The following is a 23,083-nucleotide window of genomic DNA, read 5'->3' on the forward strand; positions in this document are numbered from 1 at the left end:
TCTTGTTTATGGCTGAGTAATATTCCCATGTGCCCGTTGGCCATCTATATGTCTTCTTTGAAAAAATGTTCATTCAGGTCCTCTGCCCATTTAATCAAATTGTTTTCTTGATATTGAGTTTTATGAGTTCTTTATATATATCTTGGATGTTAACCCCTTCTCAGATAATGTCATTTGCAAATATCTTTTCCCATTACTTAGATTGCTTTTTGTTTTGTTGATGGTTTCCTTCACTGTGCAGAAACTCTTTAAATTTAATGTAGTCCCATTGTTTTATTTTTGCTTTTGTGGTCCTTGCCTGAGGAGACAGATCCAAAAAAATATCCCTAAGACCAATGTCAAAGACCCTACTGCCCATGTTTTTTTTTTCTAAAAGCTTACAGTTTCAAGTCTTAAACTTAAGTCTTTAATCCATTTTGAGTTTGTTATTGTATGTGGTGTAAAAAAGTGGTCCAGGTTCATTCTTTCGGAATTAGTTGTCCAGTTGTTTCAACACAATTTATTGAAGAGACTGTCTTTTCCCTGTGGTAGATTCTTGCCTCCTTGGTTCCATATAAGTGTGGGTTTATTTCTGCTCCAGTGATCTATGTACCTGGTTTTGTGCCAGTACCATACTGTTTTGATTACTACAGCTTTGTAGTATAGTTTGAAATCTGGGCGTATGATACCTCCAGCTTTGTTTTTCTTTCTCAAGATTGCTTTGGCTATTTGGGGTCTTTTCGGTTCCATACAAATTTTAGGATAAGAACTATTTCTAGTTCTGTGGAAAATGCTATTGGAATTTTCATAGAGATTGTATCGAATCTGTAGATTGCTATATGTAGTATGGACATTTTAACAACATTAATTTTTCCAATCCATGAGCATAGAATATCTTTCTATTTGTGTCATTTTCAGTTTCTTTCATCTCTGCCTTATAGTTCGCAGGGTACACGTCTTTCACCTTCTGTTGAATTTATTCCTATTCCTTTTTTTAAATTAAATTTTATTTTTTTAAAAGATTTTATTTATTTATTTGAGGGAGAGAGAACACGAGCAGGGTGAGGAGCAGAAGAAGCAGACTCCCTGCTGAGGAGGGAGCCCGATGTGGGCCTTGATCCTGGGACTCTGGGATCATGACCTGAACTGAAGACAGATGCTTAACCAACTGAGACACCCAGGCATCCCCTAGATATTCTATTCTTTTTGATGTAACTATAAATGGGATTGCTGTCTTATTTGCTCTTTCTGATTGTTCGTTATTAATGTATAGAAACACAGATTTCTCTGTATACTGATTTTGTATCCTAAAACTTTACTGAATTAATTTATTAGTTCTAATAGTTTTTGAGTGGAGGTTTTATGGTTTTCTACATATGGTATCATGTCATCTTGAATAGTGACAGTTTTACTTCTTTCTTTCCAATTTGGATGACTTTTGTTTCTTTTTCTTGTCTGATTGCTGTGGCTAGGAGTTTCAGTATTATGCTGAATAAAAGTGGTGAGAGTGGGCATCCTTGTCTTGCTCCTGACCTTAGGGGAAAAGCTTTCAGCTTTTCACCATTGACTATGATGGCTGTGAGTCTGTTATATATGGCCTTTATTGTATTAAGGTACTTCCCTCTATACCTACTTTCTTGAGAGTTTTTATCATGAATGGATGTTGAATTTTGTCAAATGCTTTTTTGGCATTTATTGAGATGATCATACGATTTTTAATTTTGTTAATGTGCTTTATCATGTTGACTTAGATATTGAACCATTCTTACATCTCTAGAATAAATCCCGCTTAATCATGGTGTATGATCCTTTTCATGTATTGTTGAACTTGGTTAGCTAATATTTTGTTAAGGATTTTTGCAACTATGTTCATTAGGGATATTGGCTTGTAATTTTCTTTTCTTTTTTTGTAGTATCTTTGTCTGGTTTAGGTATCACAGTAATGCTGGTCTTGTAGAATGAGCTTGGAAGCATTCCTTCCCCTTCCATTTTTTGTAATAGTTTGTGAAGGATAGGAATTAACTCTTCTTTGAATGTTTGGTAGAATTCACCCATGCAGCCATCTGGTCCTGGACTTTTGTTTGTTGGGAGTGTTGTACCTACTGATTCAGTTTCATTATTAGTGATTGGCCTGTTCAGATTTTCTGTTTCTTCCTGATTCGGTCTTGGAAGATTGTATGTTTCTAAGAATTTATCTATTTCTTTTGTCCAATTTGTTGGCATGTAAAAAATTCAGAAATCCAGGAGGACTGGAGGATAGGGTTCAAATCAAAATTAGTTTGAGGAAAGGGGGAAAAAAAGAAAGTATTGGCTCTCATAAATGGGCAGTCCAGGGGTTGGCTTCACCTGGTAGAACCAGGGGTTTTTTGAAGGCATCACGACTGTCTCTCTTCTTCTTCTTGGCTTGTGTGGTCTCTGACTGGCTTTGTCCTTTGCACGGGTCCTTTCCAAGGAGGAGGCAAAATGGCAACTGGCAGTTTCAGATTCATATTCTCTCAAACTAGCAAAAGCAATTGAGAGAGGTCATTTTCCTTGTTAGTTCTGGCAGAAAAGTCCTAGGACTGCCTGTGGTTGGCCATGTCAAAATCATTTGCGCCTCCCTGAATTAATCACTGCAGGAAGTTTCAGAGGGGTAATTTGATTAGCGGGGGCCTGGACTGCACCATTACCTAGAGAAGGTGGAGTCGCATGATTGACAGGTGATATCAGGACCAACCGGGATGGGGCAACAGGAAAAGTGGATGTGTTATCAGATGAGGGAGATAGGAAAGTGCAGTGGGCCCTCAAAGACTTTGGGAACCAGAGTCCATAACAAGCCCCAGATGGACAGGCTTCCATTGTGGCTCTTTAATATATTTTTTTAAAGACTGATTTATTTATTTGAGAGGGAGGGGGAGAGGGAGAGGGAGAGAATCTCCAGCAGACTCCCTGCTGAGGGCAGAGCCTGACACGGGGCTCAATCCCACCATCCCAAGATCATGACCTGAGCTGAAATCAAGAGTGGGATGCTCAACCGACTGAGACACCCAGGTGCCCCAGCTCTTTAGATTAATTCCTACATCTACTCCCCTAGAGTGTGGGGCTCTTCCAGAAGAGCTGACTCAGGCCAGATTTTGGGGTCCATAGCTGCACTGATCTCGAGTCCCTACTTTGGCTGTGCTCAGGCACACAGGACATGCTTCTTTCTTTGGCTCCCAAGTCTGGCCTCATCTTGTGCCTCAGTGCAGCGACTCTTGTTTTGGGGGAAAAGCTCCGCCTGGCCAGACTTCAGTTTGGGCACAGCCCTGGATGTAATGGAGGTGCTCAGAAAGGACTTGCCTCATCTCTTCACCCTCCCAGTCACGATTCCTCCTCACCTCCGTGCCCTCTTGCATCAGGGGGCTTCCGGAAGAGTCCAGCATGGTGAAAGGATGTGTGGCCCAGAGCTGACACACCTCAGGCAAATGAATGAGGGAGTGAATGAATGAATGAGTGTGTGGGTGGACTGACAGACGGCACTAAACTTCAGAAGGTGAAAAAAATAAGATGCTCTATTCCCAACATGGATTGGCAAAAGGCATCTCTGGCCAGCTCAAGTCTGGGAGCTCTCATATCCCAAATCAATTTTCAGACTTAGAACAAAAATGCATATCTATTTCTCTCCGGTTCTCTCTGCCTTCCCTCCCAAAAGAACACGTCTGCGGGGACAGATGGCCCTGTGTCAGCGTCCCTGTGTGATATTGATGTGAACAGCGAAGGGAGGCGTTGTGTCTCATGGCTGTAAAAATAGACGTGCATTAGGAATGCATGAAGTCAGACCCCTCCTCCGGCCACGCCAGGCATGCTATTCTAAACCCAGCACTCATGGGTTTGGTATCCAACCGCCCGGCAAGGCAGAACAGTGGTCTGGAACTTGACATTTAAAGGGTTTGAAAGAAATAGAAAGAGGCATGGAGCTTTCTTTTTTTAAGTCAGTCTGGCTATTTCTGAATGGGACATGCCAAGGAAACGGGAGATCGAATTCACAGCATTTTAGAATCATAGCGTCTGAGAGATGGAGCGGGGCTGTATGAGCTCTTCTGTCTGGCCCCCCCATCCCCCACCCCCACCCCTCGACCAAGGCAGGGATTCCTTCCATGGAGCCTCTAACGATTGTCTGGTTTCTGCTTGGATACCTTGAGTGACAGGATGCTCTCTACCTCAAGGGGCAGCGGTTTGTCACTGGGCATTGTTGGACACATCTAGCTGCTACTACAAAAATACTTTTAAGAAAACACTGTGTGGATGTCTGTGTCCCCTGAAATGCCTCTGCACTGACCCTGGGGTTCAGGCCCCCGTTCATGGCATTGAAATTTACAGCCTCCGGTATTTCTCAGGCCCCTGCTCTCTGCTCAGCCCTGCATGAGGAGCTGCAGAGGCTAAAAAAGAAGACATAGTCTCCAAAAGCCAGCTAGCACACAATCTGGGGAGATAATGAACATGTGTGGGATAATGAGATAGTGCGCAGCGACAGGATATTATTAAATTTGACATTGTGTGATACTGCCCGTTTCCTTCCCAGTTTAAATCAGTGGCATTTTCGCCCCCCCCAACCCCATGTCGATTAATGACACCTACATTTTAGCAGTCTCTCTGGCTTGGGAGCTCGGACCAGCCTTGACTTATTCTTATTCGCTCTCCATCCCCGTCTGGCCTCTCGTGGAGTCCTGCGGCGGGAGGGCGGGTCTCACGAACATCCCCCTGCCCCCATCTCTGCTTACACTGCCTTCGCCATCTCCCGCTTGAGGCTTAAGACTCCCTTCTAGTTTGGCCCGATATTACTCTCCTCAGACTCTACCTTCTGTCACACCCCCCCCACCCCATCTGCCCCCAGTGCCTTTTGCTTGCTCCCCTTCACGCACCTTTTCTCTCCTGCCTCTCTTTTTGTCCAAATTCCATGGCTTCTTCGAGGTCCGGTGGAAACTTACCTTCTCTGTGGTCCCCGCATCTCCGTATAAACGAGTTAAGTATTTTCCGATGGTGGCAGTTTTCTCTTTAGCAAAGCTGTCAGCCACCCCTTGGACTGGCTCTTGGCTTTTAAGGCTCACAGACCACATGATGGGAAAAAAAAAAGGCGGGGGGGCTTGATGTCCTAAGACCTGGGCTCCAGTCATGACTCTGCCCCTTACTAGCTGTGCTCTCAGGCAAATCAAAGCCCCTCACTGGCCCTCCGGGTCCACATCTGCATTGTGGGCGTGATCCCACTTCCCACCCTGGGTTGCTGATTAACTGAGATCACTAAGGTAGCCAGCCTTCCTCAGACATGCAATGCCTCACAGGTATTGGTTGCTACGATGGCTCTGTCTCCTTTTAAAAGAGGAGGCAGCCGGGCTTGCACCCTTTTTATATCCTTGGAATTTATATCAGCAACAGCAATTTGTATCACCTGCTGTTTGTCTAGCCTTGTGCAATGAGCTTAGGGGGTTAAAAGTGAAGGCGTGGTTTCCAGCCAAGGAACTTAAACACTCTGGGGAGATAATGAACACATGTGGAGTACTGAGACTGCAAGACTGGGCAGGGTGTTATTAAATTTGACTTTGTGTGAGCCTGCCTGAAAGCAGGGTAGAGGCTCTGGGGCGGGGGGTGGTGGCTGGCAGAGCTCGGTTGATAGAAGAAGGCTTCCTGGAAGAGGCAGCCTGGAGCCAGACCTTGAAGGCTGGGTAAGCCCTGGGTAGGGGAAGACGAAGCAGGAGGGTAATCCAGGCATGAGATTTCTCTGCAGAATGCTGATCGTCCTGCCGAGGGTTTAGACCACAGAGAGACTCCCCTTCAGTCAGGAGCTGTGCTGGGTAAGAAGGTGAGGGGGGGGTGTGTGTGTGGCGGCTCAGAGATAGTTTCTCATTTGCAGATGAGAAACCTGCAGCTGGGGTCTGTAACTGGTTAGGGCAGAGCAGAGTGCTTGCAGGTGCTAACCGCATTGGGTATACTGAGAGGGGTTACGTTTTGGATCCAGTGTTCTCTGGTTTGACTCCCTCTAGCTTCCTGGAGAGTCATAGTCATGTTAGGGGGATTCATGAGCATTGCCTCCCACTGGGGGGATACCAGGAATAACCAGGCAGTGGGGGATTCAAAGTGTGGTCCTGTAGCACGGTCAGTATGAGGCACTCACACGTAGATTCCATATGAATTTGGAGAGGCTTCGGAGACAGGCTAATGGAGCTGCTGCAGGGGCTAATCCCCTTAAGATCTATCTCTTGGTGAGTCATCTGACTCGAAAATCCCTAGGTCTTCTTGTTATCAGCTCCATCCATTTTCTGGGGTGAGTAATTCATTTACCTGCTACTCCTGCCAGTGTGTCATCATTACCCAGTTCCTGGTGGAGTTAGAGATAAGCTATCAGGAGTCCTTTCAGAAAGCGCCTTGTCTCCTGTCCAATCTTTATAGCCCCGCATCTCAAGTAACCTTGGCCTCCAGCCTGTTTAGGGGATGGGGTGCTGAAGGCTGCTAAGCTCAGGATGAGAGCAGGTGGTGGCAAAGGCCCTGCTGATGCTCACAGCCTCCTTTGTTCTTTTATTTGCCCAGCCTTGAGCAAACAAGTCACAATAAACTACACGGCATTTGTATATTGGAAATGCAAAGAGAAAGTGTCTGGAAGAACAATAAAGGAGTCAGAGCAGAGGGTAGGGGTGCGGGAGCCTGCTGGAGATTACATTGTTTAATTCCCCTCAAAGGCAAGGTGGTTTCCCAAACAAGAAATGGTTATATGAAGGGGTGGGGTTGGGGGGGGAGCCTGGAGTCAGTGTTTCGCTCTTTACAACATTAACCTTATTTGTCTAGATGCTGACTCAGAATTTGTAGGCAGGACGTATGCACCCGTTTTAGCTCAGCCCCACGAATGATATAAGAAAACACCAGGCCTCGGGCGCTCCAGTCTTGTTGGGGGGGGGGCGGGGCGGAAATCAGGTAAGAACAAAGCAGCTGGGGAAGCATAATGGGCTCAACCAAAAGGCAATGGCTCCATAAGCTCAGACACCTCATCGGGGAAGCCTCTGTCTTCCCCTTGGCAACCAATTGCTTCTTCCCTCCCTCTGCACTCCACAGCCCTTGGCTAGCACAGACCTGGGTTTATACCTTCACATAGTTAATTATACATTTGTCTCTCTCACTAGACCCGGGATCGGCACACTATAGCCCGGGTAGTTCTTGTAAGTAAAGGTTTATTAGAACACGGTCACACTCATTCATCTGCGCGTGGTCTCTGGCTCCTTTAATGCCAGAAGGGCAGAGGTGGGTTCTTGGAACAGAGGTTGTCTGCAAAGCCGAAGATACTTGCTATCCGGCCCTCTGCGGGGAAAGGTGGCTGACTCCTAATTAGACAACAGGCAGATGGAGGGCAGGGACAGGCTCTTACATTCCAACCCTTAGGCATAGCGCTTTGCACACTAATGCTTAATTAAAAGAAGTGTCCAAGCAGGGGAGAGTGAAGAGCATCCTGGGAAACAGTTCAATTACTTAAGAGCAGGAGCCGTTTGCAAGGACTTTAAAAGCCTTCATTTACATATACAGAGTTGATAAGCTAATTGCACAACAATCTTGTCCTAAATTAAAGCAGCCCCTCAGGTCTCATTAGATAACCCCTTGTTAACCTAGTTCAAGGAAACCTGCTGTTTCTCAACAATAATAAAAGTTCAATTTCCATAACCCAGACTCTTTCTCTCCCCACCACGCCGATCTCTCTTTAGTCTGAATTAGACATCAGATAGACGTTTCCCCGGAAGCGGAGACGCCCACGCAAATACCCTGGTGTAGCGTTTCTCGAACTGTGGACGCCGGCAAGCACGGCACCCGATTCGTGCATTTTGCCGTCTAGACCTGGTGCTCAGGGACCGCAAGCATCCCCAGGGTCTAAGAAAGTGATCACGACGACATGGAAATTGTAAACGTTGCCTCCAAAATTAACATTCCTTGCAACCGAGCAAAACCAATATGAAAGAACGTTTAATTAAAAGTCTACTAAACAAATGACATGCTGTCTCCGACTCCGTTCTTAGAGTTAGTTTATAAATTGTATTAAACGGGGACGCGAGTACATTTTAAGACGTTGGGCATGATGTAGGGGTGGGGCCTCCAGGTGCAGGGATGGGTGCTGAGGAGGATGTACATTTTGTGGGGTCCAAAAGTCATAGAATTTTAGGGACTCTCTTTAAGGATATGGATATAGGGCAGTATCTTACTTCTGTAAATGTGACACATTCTGCAAACTTACAGGTGGATCAATATAACCGGTGAACATTTTGTTAGCGTATTTCCAGAGCCTTACAATGACCTAGGCAGGTGGGAGGCTCTGAAGTTTAGGTTCCATGGGCCTGATAGTGAACACTCCCCTAAGTGACTGGGTTGTTAGATCCATGGAGTCAAAATAAACTTGGGAAGCCCTGTGAGTGCAGTGTTGGAGAGTCATTTTTTTTAAAGGTTCTGACAAGTCCTGCAGTTCAGAATATTATTTGATCCAGAGTTTCTGAAACTTGTACCTGCCATAGAGACCCTCTCTGGGCAAATATTTTCTTTTTCTTTTTTTTTTTTTTAAAGATTTTATTTATTTGAGAGAGAGAGAATGACAGATAGAAAGCACGAGAGGGAAGAGGGTCAGAGGGAGAAGCAGACTCCCCGCTGAGCAGGGAGCCCGATGTGGGACTCGATCCCGGGACTCCAGGACCATGACCTGAGCCGGAGACAGTCGCTCAACCAACTGAGCCACCCAGGCGCCCTGGGCAAATATTTTCAAACAACTGAGAAGCAGGCTGGGAATGGCTGACTTTGCCCACCTCCCCTCCTCAGCCCTTCTCAATCCCATTTCCCTTTATGAAGCAGCTACCTGGGGCAAGGACTCCAATCTTTCTGCTGTCTCAGGACTGAGCTGGGACTCTCCCCAACCTGGGATTGCAGACACAGCAGGTCAGAAAGGTGCTTTTCCAGCAGGGACTGGTTGAGGGGCGAGGACAGGGTCAGGCCTACTCATACGGGGGTTCTCATGTAATAAAATCCTTTCCTAAAAAAAAAAAAAAAAAGTTCTGCACCTCAGACTTTCTCTTCCTCAGAATTTTAAAAGAACGGGGTATTTTGACTCAAATGAGGGCAAAGTGGGTTGACATACGGATTCCTGAGTCTCACTTTCTATTAGCATCGTCTTGTTTTTTTCTTTGAGTTCAGTGCAAGACTGGTGACATAATTTCAGGTCCCTGTGTAAAATGAAAATGCTGGGGGCCCCTGTTCAGAAATTATGTCAAGGGAGTGACAGCCGAGCATGAAACCACGTGGGGGTCCCTTCTGAGGTCGGGGCCTCAGTGACTGCCCAGGAGGCCAGTTGCGGTCCGGTGCATATTTGTGTTTACTCATTTACTCGTTTCAGAGTTCAAGGTTCTGAAGGACCTGTAAAGTCGGTGTGGAAGATCCAGCGGTTTAGGAGAGGGCTGTGATCTTAGCATAATGGGCCACATCTGGGTACCACGTGGAGGAGCCTTCGCGGGGCGGACGGGTCATGGAGCTTTCTTAGGGTCCCTCAGCGTATTCCATGATTCATCAGTGGGGCTGTGTCGTTCACATTATCATTGTAATCAGCTGGTGCTCCTCCAGTGCGAACACTGCTCCAACCTGGGTGTTTCCAAAACAGTGCTAGTTACCACGGGCCCGGGTGGATGGTGTCAGCATACAACAACTCCCCCTTTCCCCGCCTTGTCATAATGAACTCTTCTATCAGGGGACTCGGTCTCATTGTCTTCCCTGTAAGCAGTTGGTAATTATGAGCCTAGCAATGGGGCGACAAGGCGGGAGCCCAGGAGGGAACGGCTTCTCCTGTCCTGAGGGCCTGCATTTCCAGCAGCATCGGGAGCGTGGCATGGGTGGGGGGACCTCACGGCAGCAGAGTGGGGGCCAGTCCTTTCACTGCTTCATGACTTAGCCTTTCAAGTGCAGGGAGTGGGGGGGGTGGGGAATCTCAGTGGATAAGGCAAAGCAGGTGCTTTTGATAAAGGGGTTTCTGGGCTCCTGGGCTCCAATGTGGATTCAGGGAGGGTTAGAGGTGCACTCTGAGCCGCTCTGAGCTGAGGCCCCCAGACACCCCTTACCAAGTTCATACTCACCGGGCTTCTGCCTCCTGTGCTTTCCACCCGGGAAGCCTGGTCCAGTAGCAGGTGTGGCACCTACTCCTGCCCCAGACAGAATCTCCTCCAGGTCTGCAGAGCGGCCCCATCTTCACTTGCAGGAAAGGGGGAAGTGGTCTGACAGCCATGGGGGCCAGGTCTGGAACCCAAGAGTGACCAGGGGAGGCGGCGGCGGTGCGCATGTGCCCTATTTTCTTGCCTTCAGGCCACTGAGGGCATCCTCTCTGGACCCTTGAGAAAAGCAGTGGTTTTATTGAACAAGTTTCCTCCTTTTCACTTTTTATTCCTTTTGGTTCATGACCAGGAGCCTCCGCGTCACTGTCCCTTGGAGCTGAGGGGAGAGCCGGGGAGGTGGGGGTGCTCTGCTTGTGCTCTGTGGGGTGGTGAGATCAGTGGGCCACCTGGAGGCCCAGGAGGCGGGACAGCCCTGGGGGACTCAGGCCAAACGCATGACCCTGGCTAAGAGCCTTTTCCTTAAGGGGGGGAGGGGATATTCTGCATTTGTCCAGATGTTAGGCCGTGGGGATTGGGGAAATAGAGTTATCTCTCCTTAACCACCCTCCTCGATTGCCCCCATGTCAGCGCGTCCTCATGTTTATTCTCCCGTCCCCAGAGCGGACGGTTTTGAGACGCTCTTTGTTGAGATAGCAGTTCCATCGAGGGCGTGTTTGTTAATCATGAGGTTGAGAGCAAGGATGTCACCACAGGTACAATTGACCTAGGTGTTTCTAATTGCAGTAGCAGAGCCCTAATGGATTAATAACTTTCTGGGGAGTGCGGGTGGAATAGGTCACTACCTCCTCTTTGAAGGCCAGCTTTCACTTGTCAGTGGTTCTGCCTCGGAAGACTCAGCCTCCTCTGCCCATTTCCTTAGCATCACAGGTGACTTGCTCGCTTCCTATCTGACCATGCAACCTTGGGCAAGTCCTTCCCTGTCCTGGGGCTTCGTCTGCCCCATCTGTAAGCAGAGGGCAACAGACCATCTCTGGGATGGGGAGCTTTGTCCGTCCAGCCTGCAGGAACAGAGAGTCTTGAAGTGTCTATGGAGGAAGTGAGCCTGAGAAACCTCAGGGGCCACACTTTTAGGAACATAGTGCTTTTCTCTACTTCATGGCAAAACCTCCATGCTGACCTCGGTCTGGTGGTAGGTTTTCTAGGCCAGGCCGGTGGACTTCCTCACTGGGGACAGGAACATCTCCCACAGCCTCATAATGGCAATGACAGCTCATGCTAGGGTCCGTCCTGCCCATGTCACAGAGATAATAATGAGTCCTTACAATTTACTGAGGGCTTACCCTGGGTGAAGGGCAGCACTGAAGGGCCGAGACAGAGTAGCCCGTTTCATCCTTATAACAATCCCTTGTACTATTATTTCCATTTTACAGGGAGGAGTGTTGGAGCTCAAAGAATGCAGGTAACTTGTTCACACTCACACAGCTAGCAAGTGGCAGGGCTGGGATTTCTATCCCATGCTCTGTGACTATAGCCCACGCTCTTAACCACTTGCCGACATCCTTCCATTCAGTGCCTGTTTAAAGATCCATTAAAATTGGGAATGCTCCTTCTTTGAGCCACAACTTTCTTTGATTCTTCTTATCACTGTGAAACCAGACACCAAAAGTCGGAGATGACCAAAATGGTTTATGTACCCTCTCTATTCTTATAAGTTGCAGTGCCAACTAATAGTCTGTGATTACCCTCACTGCTCAGGGTCCCTGGTGGAGACAGGAATCAGTCTTCGAATGGGCCAGCATTCAGCATGGGTTTGCCCCCTCCTTGTTTGGGGCGGGGGGACTGCACGGCTGAGTTACTACATCCTGTGCTTGGCCTCTTACCGGCACAATCAGGGGACCAGGCCAGGCTGGGGAAGGCGGCGGGAGGCCAAGGGAGAAGGTCTTATTTTTCCTGTGGCTTTTTTTTTAGAAGATTTTATTTATTTATTTATTTGAGAGAGTGAGAATGAGAGAGAGAGAGAGAGAGAGCGCACATGAGAGGGGGAGGGTCAGAGGGAGAAGCAGACTCCCCGCTGAGCAGGGAGCCCGATGCGGGACTCGATCCCGGGACTCCAGGATCATGACCTGAGCCGAAGGCCGTCGCTTAACCGACTGAGCCACCCAGGCGCCCTCCTGTGGCTTTTCTTGAGGAGAAGCTGTAGAGCAGGGGTGCTGTCCGACCACGGTCCTCTTACCTCATTTGTAAAGCTGAGGAGCAAGTACGGTTCACTCTGTTCTTTTCCAGAAATACCAAAAGGCGAGCAAGCATGGTTTTTAGACTTTTCAAGGAATTTGCAAACATCACATATTCCCTCCCCTCTCCATCTTCCAAGGTCCAGTCACTTGCCTGGAACAATGGTGGATAGCCGTGGCCGTGGTCCACGCCACTGCCACGTGGTAATGTCGGAGGGCCTTGGGCCCAAAAGGGGCATCCCAGCATACCCAACTGCTGACCCAGGGGCGGCGTTTTCTGGCTACAGAACGTACTCCTGTCCCGAGTGAGCTTTCGTGAGCCCGAGCTTTTGCATGTGGCCAGCAGGGTCTGTGCGCTCCACTTGGAAGAGGCAGAAGCCGAGGCCCAAGGAGGTGAGGGACGGACGGTCAGCCAAGTGGCGCCAATAGCTGCAGCGAGACTGGGTTACTTGGCCCCGATTCTGGGATTCTTTCCACTGACAAGCTCTCCTGTAGAGACAGCTCTGGGATCAAAGAAAGCACCTTGATTTCAGATTTTCTTCTCCTCTGACTCATGTTCAGAAGACTTGCCTCTGTCTAGCTTGGGCCTTGCACCTAGAAAGTTTCCATCTGAGGCTGCTATCTCCAGGAGGAACAGAAAGTCCCAGGGGGACTTAGGAAAAATGAGATCAGTCCCAGGCCCAGATCTCTCTGAAAAGTTGTTATTGAATTCTGTGCGTGGCCCTGACCTGGATTTAAAGATTTGCAAGAAGACAAATTCCAAACAGATGCCCATTAGGGCCCTGACAGCCGCAGCTTAAAGATAACATTTACATTCTGCCGGGGTGTGTATCTCTCTGTTCCCAGCTCAGCCCCTCTCCCGCCTCCGGTGGGATCAATACCTCGGTTGAGGTTACATGGAGGTGGCCACATTCTTTTAAGCTGTTTGCTCAGCGCTTGGTTTGCTCTGCTAACATGCCAGGCACTTCTTCCAACAGGCCTGTTTGCCCAGTATTAGGGCTGTTTGCCGAAACACCTACCCCAATCCGAGGGGGCTCAGCTCTCCAAACAGTTGGTCCCCACATCTGTCAATCAATAACGCCAATCGGGCTCCTGATATGGACAGCAAGTGTGGCCAAGTCCAATATTTGCCCAAACGCCGCCCCCTCCCCCTGCACCTGACTCTCCCCCAGCTTCACCAGGCGGACATTCACCAAGCGCACAGGCTGCTGGGAAGAGGCAAGGTTGGCGGACAGGGAGTTGATTCCAGGAAAGGACACACAAACAAACATGATCACTCCTTTATGAGAGGTGATTTACTAAAATACACAGTGATTACCTGCTCATCCAGCCCTGGTGTTATTAACAATGGCAGGCTCGGGGTTCGGTTTCCCCGGCGCAGGCAGAGGAAAGTGGGTCTCAACTTGCCAAGCTTGAGGTTGGATCTGGGGATTGGCTTGGCATCGCAGGTGACCAGAGGGAGATTAGGCTATTATCAAACCCAGGAAATCAGCTCCAAAGAAGGACGACATGCTAGTGAGGGAAAACACACCCCAAAGGAGGGTGATGTTCAGTGGGTACGGTCTTTTCACAGTTTCCAACCAACTTGTTGGTTCACAATATTGTGAATGCACTAAGTGCTACTCAATTGTTCTCTTTCAGACGGTTAATTTTATGTCATGTGAATATCACCTCAGTTGGAAAAGAAAAAAAAGAATGAGTCCCAGGGAGCCCAGGACGTTTACATTTGAGAGACTCTGATGCCTAACTCAGGCTTTGGCTCACAGTAAATGCTTAATAAATGTTTATTGAAAGAACAATCTAACATTTGCACAGTCAACAAAGCTCTTTGTTATACATTAGCTCATTTCATCCTTAAAGAGCCCTATGAGCTGGGTGGCGGCGGGGGGTGGGGAGTATTGTTGTGTTGTAAAGGAGAAACTGAGGCCAAGAGAGGAGAGTGGTTTGCATAATGGCACAGGGCTAGTTGGGGTGGTGCTGGGATCAAACCCAAAAGTCTCTGGCTTCAAGGTCTGTGTACAGCCTCACTGTTGTGTCTACCTCACGACTACCAGGATGGGAGAGAAATAGAATCTTAGCAAATATTACTTTCCCCTTCTTTTAGGGTATTGATTACTAAAAATACTGGAAGACTGGATCGTCCAGCAAAGCCACTTATTCTCCGTCAGAGTTCCTAGCACAGTGCTTGATAAATATTTGTTGACTCACTCAGTGGCAGAGACCAACCTCTGGTTGCTTCAGTGACTGTCCAGAGCAAAGCTCGGGCAGACTAGGGTATCAGTGAAGCCAAAGGACTCTGGCCGCTAAGTGTCTGGAAGGGGGAGCTGGGGTCTGTGGGTGGGGACTCCCAGAAGCCTTTGCTGGGTGCAAGGTGTCCTCTGGGCACATGGCACCAATGGTACAGTGGGTGGGGGAGCCTGGTGGTGGCTGGGCCATCTTGCCGCTGTCACTTCTTGGTCTCAGTGGTGGTAGTATGGCCCCTTGTGCAAAAATTATGAAGAATTTCAAGACCATGACCACTGAGCAGGAAACCCAGCAGACGGTGCTCTGAGGACAGGGTCTGAGAGACTACACAGGTCTCTGCAATGTGGCCCCGGGGCGGGCATTGCTCGGCTTCCAGGTGGGTAGCTTGGGGGGTGGGGGGCTGTGTATGGAGCCAGGAAGTGGGGGAGGGCAGGAGGCGTAGAAGCCATCTCTTTGCTAGCGTATCCCCCTTTCCCCTGGGGAGAACTCCAGCATGCTTCTCCCTTGCTCCAGGATCAGAGCAGCCTCCAGACCCACCTGGGTTTCCACCCTGGTGCTGCCACCTAGAAGCTCTGTGGTGTGGGATGGGACACTGAACCCCTCAGAGCCACTGGCTCCTCGGTTATGCTGTTGTTGCTTTTCTCATCAGGTTATTGCGGGGTTCAGTGAGAGGATGCTGGGGCGCCTGGCTGGCTCAGTCAGTAGAGCATATGACTCTTGATCTCGGGGTTGTGAGTTTGAGCCCCATGTTGGGTGCAGAGATGCCTTAAAAATACACTCTTAAAAAAGAATGGGAGGATACCAAAGGGCCTGGCACGGTGCTGGATACACAGTGTCCCTCTTCCCAGATCACAGATCACGGCACCTCTTCTCCAGGCCAAGCGGGACTGAGCCCCCTCTCAGTTGGACTTGAGTTGGCTGACAAGAAAACACATACGTGGACTGAAAACTCAAATGCTTTCAGAGGCTAAGTGGAAAGTAGATATGAAGGAGGCAGGGCCCAGAGGCAAGGCTTAGGGAGTGGTGGGGACTGTGGTAAACCGGTGGTTTGATGCCCTACCTAACGCCACCAAAATCCGAAGACCAAATTTAAAGAGTAGGGTGCTGCCAGTTCATTAGGTGGGGAGGGAGGCCACTTTGAGAACTTCTAAACAATAAGTTGAAAACTGGGACATTATATTGACACCGAGGGGAGAACTTAAAATGCCATAAGGCCCTACATGGTAAGCTATAAATGTGGCTCCTGGTGCCAAAGGCAACATAGTCAGTCACGTGCTTCTCATCGTCTGCGCGGGAGAAGTGGATAGCACGTCCTGGGATCCAGCCCTGAAAGACACCTCCGGGGACTGCTAGGGTATCTTGGCCTGTGTACGAAGGGTGGGGTGATGGGCACAGGCCTCTAGTGCAGGGAATCAACAGGTACAGAGGAATTAAAAAAAAACCAACAAGTTTGACCGAAATTCGGTCTGCTTTGATCGCCACTATGCACTGGCAATTATAAACAATGTCAGCGATAAAATTCTCCTCTGCGAAAAATCTTTCCTTGGCCTAAGGTGTAAGCAAGTGGGGCTTCATGACAGTAATAACAAGTTTGAGCGTATAAGCTTCCCATGAGGAGGGTTTTATTACCTCTCCTTTAATACACATTTTATTGTACAGCGGTGTTAATTTGGAGAACTTCCAGTTACAGAGTTGGCTCCCCAGATGAGGACCCACCCGTGTGCATTCGTTTTGAGAGTTGTTTTGTCAGGCGGCAGGATTGTTTACTTTCTCTTTGCTACAGTTTGTGTTCCCACCCGCCCTGCGGTAGCACGGCGTTCTTGAGCTTAAAAAAGTAGATTTGATGCCAATGATAGCATAACGATCGTGAAGATGCAACATGTAACCTGACTTCTTGAATGCAGCCATGCTGGCTAACCACTGGAGTTGAGGTGTTTTTTTTTTTTTTTTTCCCAAATAGTTTATTTATTTGACAGAGAGAAACACAGCGAGAGAGGGAACACAAGCAGGGGGAGTGGGAGAGGGAGAAGCAGGCTTCCCGTGGAGCAGGGAGCCCGATGTGGGGCTCGATCCCGGGACCCCGGGATCATGACCCAAGCCGAAGGCAGACGCCTAACCGACTGAGCCACCCAGATGTCCCATGGTGAGTGCATATCTTAGTTCATGCTTGAAATAATTAACTGAATCTGAATAATCTGTTTCGAATGGAAACTTATTTTTTAATTGTTTTAAAAAGAACAAAATCCAGAAAATGGTTTTTATCAATAAATGGTATTCTTTGCTGAGGTTTTAGTCTGATTAAAACCCTCTTGTGAGTTACCGGATAATTATTTACATAAATTATTATTATATCAGACTGTAACCAAAGGATCAATGTTTAAGCCGCTGGGCAAGTCTAAACACCATTGTATAAATAGTTGTGCTTTTTTTGTCCTGTACAGAACTTGGAGTGACTTGCAACGTCTTGTCATCTTATGAAACTGGCAACTGGTTCGTAGTCATTCTGAGATTTTAAAGAAATTTCAAGTGGGCACCTGTACCAACCTGAAATGACCTGAAATCAGTGGAGCTCAGCAAAGAAACCGGAGAAGAACAGAAGAGGAGGCAATTGAAACAATGTCTGGATGAATTAAAAGTATGTAACGCTTTCGAAATCAGGGGTGATTAAGGAGAATTCTGAAGAAATGTCAATGGGCCTATCTAGTGCACCTGTAATATTGTTATTCATTGCATTTCATGGTTTTTACAGAAAATAATTTTGTTGCTTGGAGGAGGACTGAGTTCAAAAATGGTCCGCCTGGGTGTCAGGCTGTCTCCTTACACCGCTGATCTGCCATCTGTGGTTCGGGCTGCATGGGCTGGATGCCCCAGTCGGGGGCTGGGGTCAGGGGCAGAGGTGTGGCAAAGTCAGTTAGCATCACACCCTCTTGCTCAACCAGCTCCCTCTCCCTTGGGAAGGGGCCTGTATATGGGCTCACTTGTTGCCGGGAGCTCACTTGGGCTGCCATGTTGGGCTGCTCAGCTCCTGTCTCATCCTTTCCCGAGGCGTGGCACCAAGCCTGGAGGGAGACTGGGGCAATGTCACCAGTCTCTGGGGTTGCCCCAGCTGGTAGCAGCCCCTCCATCTACTTATAAGTAGCTGTGTTTAGAATGGGGTCATCTAAAACAGATAGGTACAAAGTTTCTCCAACGGCCCTCTGGGACATTCTTCGTAATTCTGTCAACAGGACTAGGTGTTAAGTGCCTTCTTTAGGCATAGGCCTTGTGCCGGCCCGCACGGGGTCGACAGACTCAGACCAGTCCCAGCGTCTGCCCTCTGGGGGAACTACGCGAGTCCCCCTGTGGCTGGAATTCAAGGAAGGGCTGTGGAGGCAGCTTCTAAGAGCTGTAGGAGAGTTGTCAGGGGTGTTCAAAGCAGGGTGACAAAATTCACCCCTATTGTGAATTGGGGGAGGGCAGGAGCCTTTGTGGAATTTGAGCTGCAGAAACCGAGGGTGAGGCTGTCTTCAGAGGCGGCGTGCTACGACCCTATCCTAGCACCAGCACTTACCAGCTCTGTGACCTCCAGCAAGATCGCCCTCCCGGCCTCCTGGGACTTGGCTCCCTCCTCTGAGAAACTGGGGTGGGGGCAATAGTCTAGCCTCCCTGGCAGGTGTCACTGAGGGCAAAGTAAGGCCACAGTGAAGCTCTAGGCCCTCCGCAGAGGAACTACTTGATAAATGGTGGATGATGAGCTCCCAGGGGCTCCCGTGAGACGTCCCCTCTCTCGGGGGTTCTCTACCCAGAGGCACAGTGGAATCCAGGGCTTCACTTGCACCCACACTCAGGGAAGGCTTTTCCGCAGGGGCTGAGCTCATTTTGCGCATGGGCTTCTGGTGAACGAACCCAACCCAGCCTTGGAAGGCCTGGAAGGAGCAGACAAATACCGTGCCCTTGCACAGCCTCCCTCAAATATAAATTGTCTCAGAGGAGCTTTTGAGAGAAGCTGGAGAGCTCTCGTAAAACATAAATTGTCATTTTTGTTGCTAATAATAGTAACGACAATTCCTGGGCTCGTGTCCTCAGATCATCGTCTGTCTGCAGGCAACTTTCATTACTCTCCCGAGGACTGGCCCAGCACCCAGAATAATACTTCCAGGCTTCCTTCCCCCCGGAGCCTCTCTGGGACCGTGCCTGTGACCTCCTGACTCATCTCTAGATTGGTCACCTGTACGAGGCTGTGCTCAGGTACCAGGTCACATGTTTTAGCTACTTTTGATATGTCACTAATTTAATCTCACAGCTACCCTGTGATGAGGGTCAATTTGTCTTTACTGTGCCTCGGAGAAGGTCAGTGGCTTGCCCAAGGTCATGCAGCTTAAAAGAACCAGAGGTGGGATTTGAATCCAGGTCTGTCTCAGTCCAGAGCCCAAGCTCCTAAGTCCAGCCTCTGTTGCTGGACCGAAACAGTCCCACTTCTGAGAGCTACAGGACAAGATGGCTGCCCTGAGGCAGGCTTCTAAGAAAGGAGATAACATAAAAGAAAGCCTAACTTCACCTAACTCAATGGAACGTCTTACACTCAGTTACCAGCACGGCAGAATTTGTAGGATGTCTGGTCAGCGCTGTGCCGAATTGCCTGGAGCACTCTCAAGGTGGCGAGAAGCTATTGAATTAATAAAATGCATTAAGATGATTGCAGGGGAAACAATCTACAGAGGATAATACACTCTTTGGAGGCATTTTCAAGTACTTTTGAAAACTCCCTTTTCCACACCAATAATTGATAGACTAACCTCAAATTGTTCTTATTTGTTCATTAACGTAAGGCCCCCAAGGGCTCGCTGTGCAACACTTTATTAGCCTGGATTGAGTAATATATTTTAAAGTAATAAAATGACATTATTTTTAAATTATTTTTTAATGTGGACTTTCCAGCCATTGACTGCCCTCTCTGAAAGGTCTGAATTAGTGAGTTTTAATTATGTGCAAAGAAGCAATAAAATAATCATTACTAAGATGATGGGTGTTTCTTTTATGGCAGACACACGCGTCGTCCCGTTCAGCCTGATGACATCCTACAACGGGGGCACCATGCGCCCCTCCTTTGCAGACACAGAACTCATACTCGGAGGGATCCCACCTCTTGCCCAGGGACCCTGGGCGAATGAGTGGTGGAGCCAGGAGTCAAGCACAGGCTTGTCCCCTCTTTCTCTAACACTTGCCAAACATGGTCGAGGTGTGAGTTTGGGTGGTGCTGAATGAGGCTGCGTCTTCGCCCGGAAGACCGGGGTTAATAAAAATGGGAAGGTAAGAGAAATAAGAGAAGAGAGAAATCAAGACACATCGAGGCACTAGCAGGACTCCTCACTGTTTCTCTGCTCGGGATGACCACCTCTGAGGGCCAGGTGGACACGTAAAGGTGAGTGTGGCATGATGGTTAATTTATGTCAACTTGGCTAGGCTATGGCCAGGGGGCTGGCCAAATACCAACCAGGCTAGATGTTGCTGTGAAGGTATGTATTAGATGTGTGGAATATTTAGATCTGTAGACTTTGAGAAAAGCAGATTAGTCTCTCTGATGTGGGTGGGCCTCATCCAGTCAGTCGAAGGCCATAAGAGCAAAATTTGAGTTTCCCAAAGCAGAGGGAATCCTCGGCAGGACTGCCTGGTAGGAATGCTGCCTGAGTTCCCATCCTGCTTCCCTGTGGAACTTGAACTTATGATTGCAACATTAACTCTTACATACGTTTCCAGCTTGCTAATATGCCCTACAGATTTTGGACTTGTCAGCAATTCCTTAAAATCTCTCTCTCTCTCTCTCTCTCTCTCTCGATAGATAGATAGATAGATAGATAGATATAGATACACACACCCCCACACACATAATAGCTGTTATTCATATATATTTTATTTCAGTGCACCTTTCCATGCCATGATAAAATGAATTACAGCTCCTACATAACTGGGATTTTTACATACCTGACCCCTTTGAGAAAGAACCAAAGAAACTAAAGCAAACTACTCTCAGGGATTTGTTTGAAGATGCCACTTCTGAGTCCATCTGGGCTCCGTGTCTGCCTGACACCCCCTGCTGCGGTCGTCCCTGGTCCAGGCCCTGGGCAGTGGGGCTCTGCAGCCTGGCATGACGCACACCAGCGAAGTCATCTCCAGACTCGGTCCCAGTGAGGCTCTCTCTCAGGAATAGTAGATGGGTTCGTGGCCACAAGACTTGAAATCACAGGGGATTCTAATTATCTAGAAAATTCAATTCTCCAGAATTGCCAGGGAATTGACTTCTTCCCTGGAGTCCTTTTATCATGTAGCATTGAGGACACTCTTACTCTTATCTTTTTTTTTTTTTAAGATTTATTTATTTTATTTGAGAGAGAGGGAGAGAGAGAGCAGGGGAAGGGGCAGAGGGAGAGGGAGAGAGAATCTCAAGCAGACTCCTGCTGAGTGTGGAGCCTGACGCAGGGCTCCATCCCACGACCCTGAGACCATGACCTGAGCTGAAATCAGGAGTTGGATGCTTAACCGACTGAGCCACTCAGGTGCCCCTTATTCAAATATCACCTCTCTAAAGAGACTGGCTCATACCCTTTTGTCCTCCCCTCCATCCCTCCTAGAAAGTGGCGGCAGGACAGTGGAGATCATTCCCATTTTATGGAAAGAGAAACTGAGGTGAAGAAAGGATGTGACTAACTTCTGATCCTGGGCAGCCGCTGTGGCGCACGTGGGGAGGAGACTCGCAGGTGCTGGCCTCAGGGAAGCCCCATTTCGCCTGGCCTTGCAAATTAGAACCAGCTCTGCTGCTCCAAAGAGGTCCAGGCCCCTGAAAGGAGAGCACATGGGTGAGCTCTAGAATCATGATCTTTTTCTGTTCTACAGTCCACTCAGATCCAAGGCAGCCCATTTTGTGCTGATGCCCTGTGTCCCTCCGTTCCTGGGCCCAGGGAAGACATCCACCCTGAGTCTATTCTTGCTGACTCTGGCATGGAAAGTGCTCTGCCCGGGATATAAGGATTGTAACCATCAGCCACAGGGGGTGGGAGAGACGTCGTTGGATGAAGTGGAAGGAACACACGGTCTGGATACCGGGATTTTAATCCCCCCCCTTTTTTTAAACTAGCTGTGTGACCTTAGACAAGTCACTTAACCCCTCTGAGCCTCAGTTTCTACTTCTGTAAAATAACTGCCCCTTAGGGGGCTATCAGTGGTTTTAAACGAAATAACAAATGTAGCCATGTTGTATAGACTGTAAAGCACTGTACCTAAATTAGCTATTTTTTTAATAAAGATTTTATTCATTTGAGGGAGGGTGTGTGCATGAGTTGGGGGAGGGGCAAAGGGAGAGGGAGAGAGAGAATCTAAGCAGACTCCATGCCCAGCCCGGAGCCCGGGGTTCTATCTCACGACCCTGAGATCACGACCTGACCTGAAATCAAGAGTCGGACACAACTGACTGAGCCACCCAGGCGCCCCTAGCCTTTGTTGCTTTTGACGCGCCCTAAAGGGGATGGGGGAAAGGAGGGAGCTAGAGTTGGAGAATTTTGCCTTCTCTGATCTCATGTTAGAGGGAGGTCACAGTCCAGAGAGTTTAAGCAGTCTGCCCCGAATTGCAGAGGGCGAGAAAGCAGGATTAGGGTTAGGCAGTGAGGATGGGTGGGAACAAGGCGGGGTGTCTGCTTAAGGCCCAGGGACTGGCCCATGTCCCACCATGCTGGGGCAGATGGGGGTCCCAGGAGGAGGGTGCTAGGGGCCGTGGGCAGCGAGGTTGGAGGGAGGCCCGGTAAGCAGCAGCTTCAAGGCTGGGCTGAGTTGTCCGTGCTGTCACCTGGGGGCGAGGGGGAACGTCAGCTTTTTACCAAAACCCATGTAGGGGCTGCTAGTGCAAGGACACACGGATAGTGCAAATCACTCCTGACGGGTGACTTCTGGTTCAGAAACAGGCCAAAACACACATCCAACCCAGGGCATCTTCAGACCATCACGGACCAGGGGCTAAAGAGGTGGGGCATGGGTGGGGAGGAGGGCAGAGCTTTCCAAGGGAAAACCCAGACTCTCATTCTCTGAGGTCAAGAAATGTGGGCTGTAATAGTTTTGCCATCATCAAAACTAGGCCTGAGTCCCCTCTGGGCAGAAGTGAGAGAACATAGGGCATGGGGACAGGGGTGCGTACCTATGTGGGCAGCACACCCATACCCATCTCTCAAAAGCGAATTTACCACTAAAAATGACCTGAGGATTCTGGTAACAAGAGTTGTCATTCAAGATAGGCCTTGAGTCATTTCTCCCATGAAGGAGGAAAGAAAAAGTCAGCATAGAGAGCAGTATTCATATCTAGGTGGATCTTGAGTGCCCTATGTCGCCTTCCTTCTACTGAAATATTTCCCCTTTGCTCTCTCTTACTGCTTTACATTTCACCACTAGAAATTTATTCCTTTGGTTACCCAGTTTCCAAGAGTTCTTCATACAAATGCAAAAGTTCCTGGGAGAGGCAGCAGGTAAGCCTGGAATGTGGAGTGGGATCCAACTCAGGTAACCGGGACCTGGGATGAGTTCCACTGGGGGCCT

Source organism: Callorhinus ursinus, unplaced genomic scaffold, assembly GCF_003265705.2.
Source record: "Callorhinus ursinus isolate GAN/ISIS: 27379988/994484 unplaced genomic scaffold, GSC_fseal_2.0 scaffold25, whole genome shotgun sequence".
NCBI lineage: Eukaryota > Metazoa > Chordata > Mammalia > Carnivora > Otariidae > Callorhinus > Callorhinus ursinus.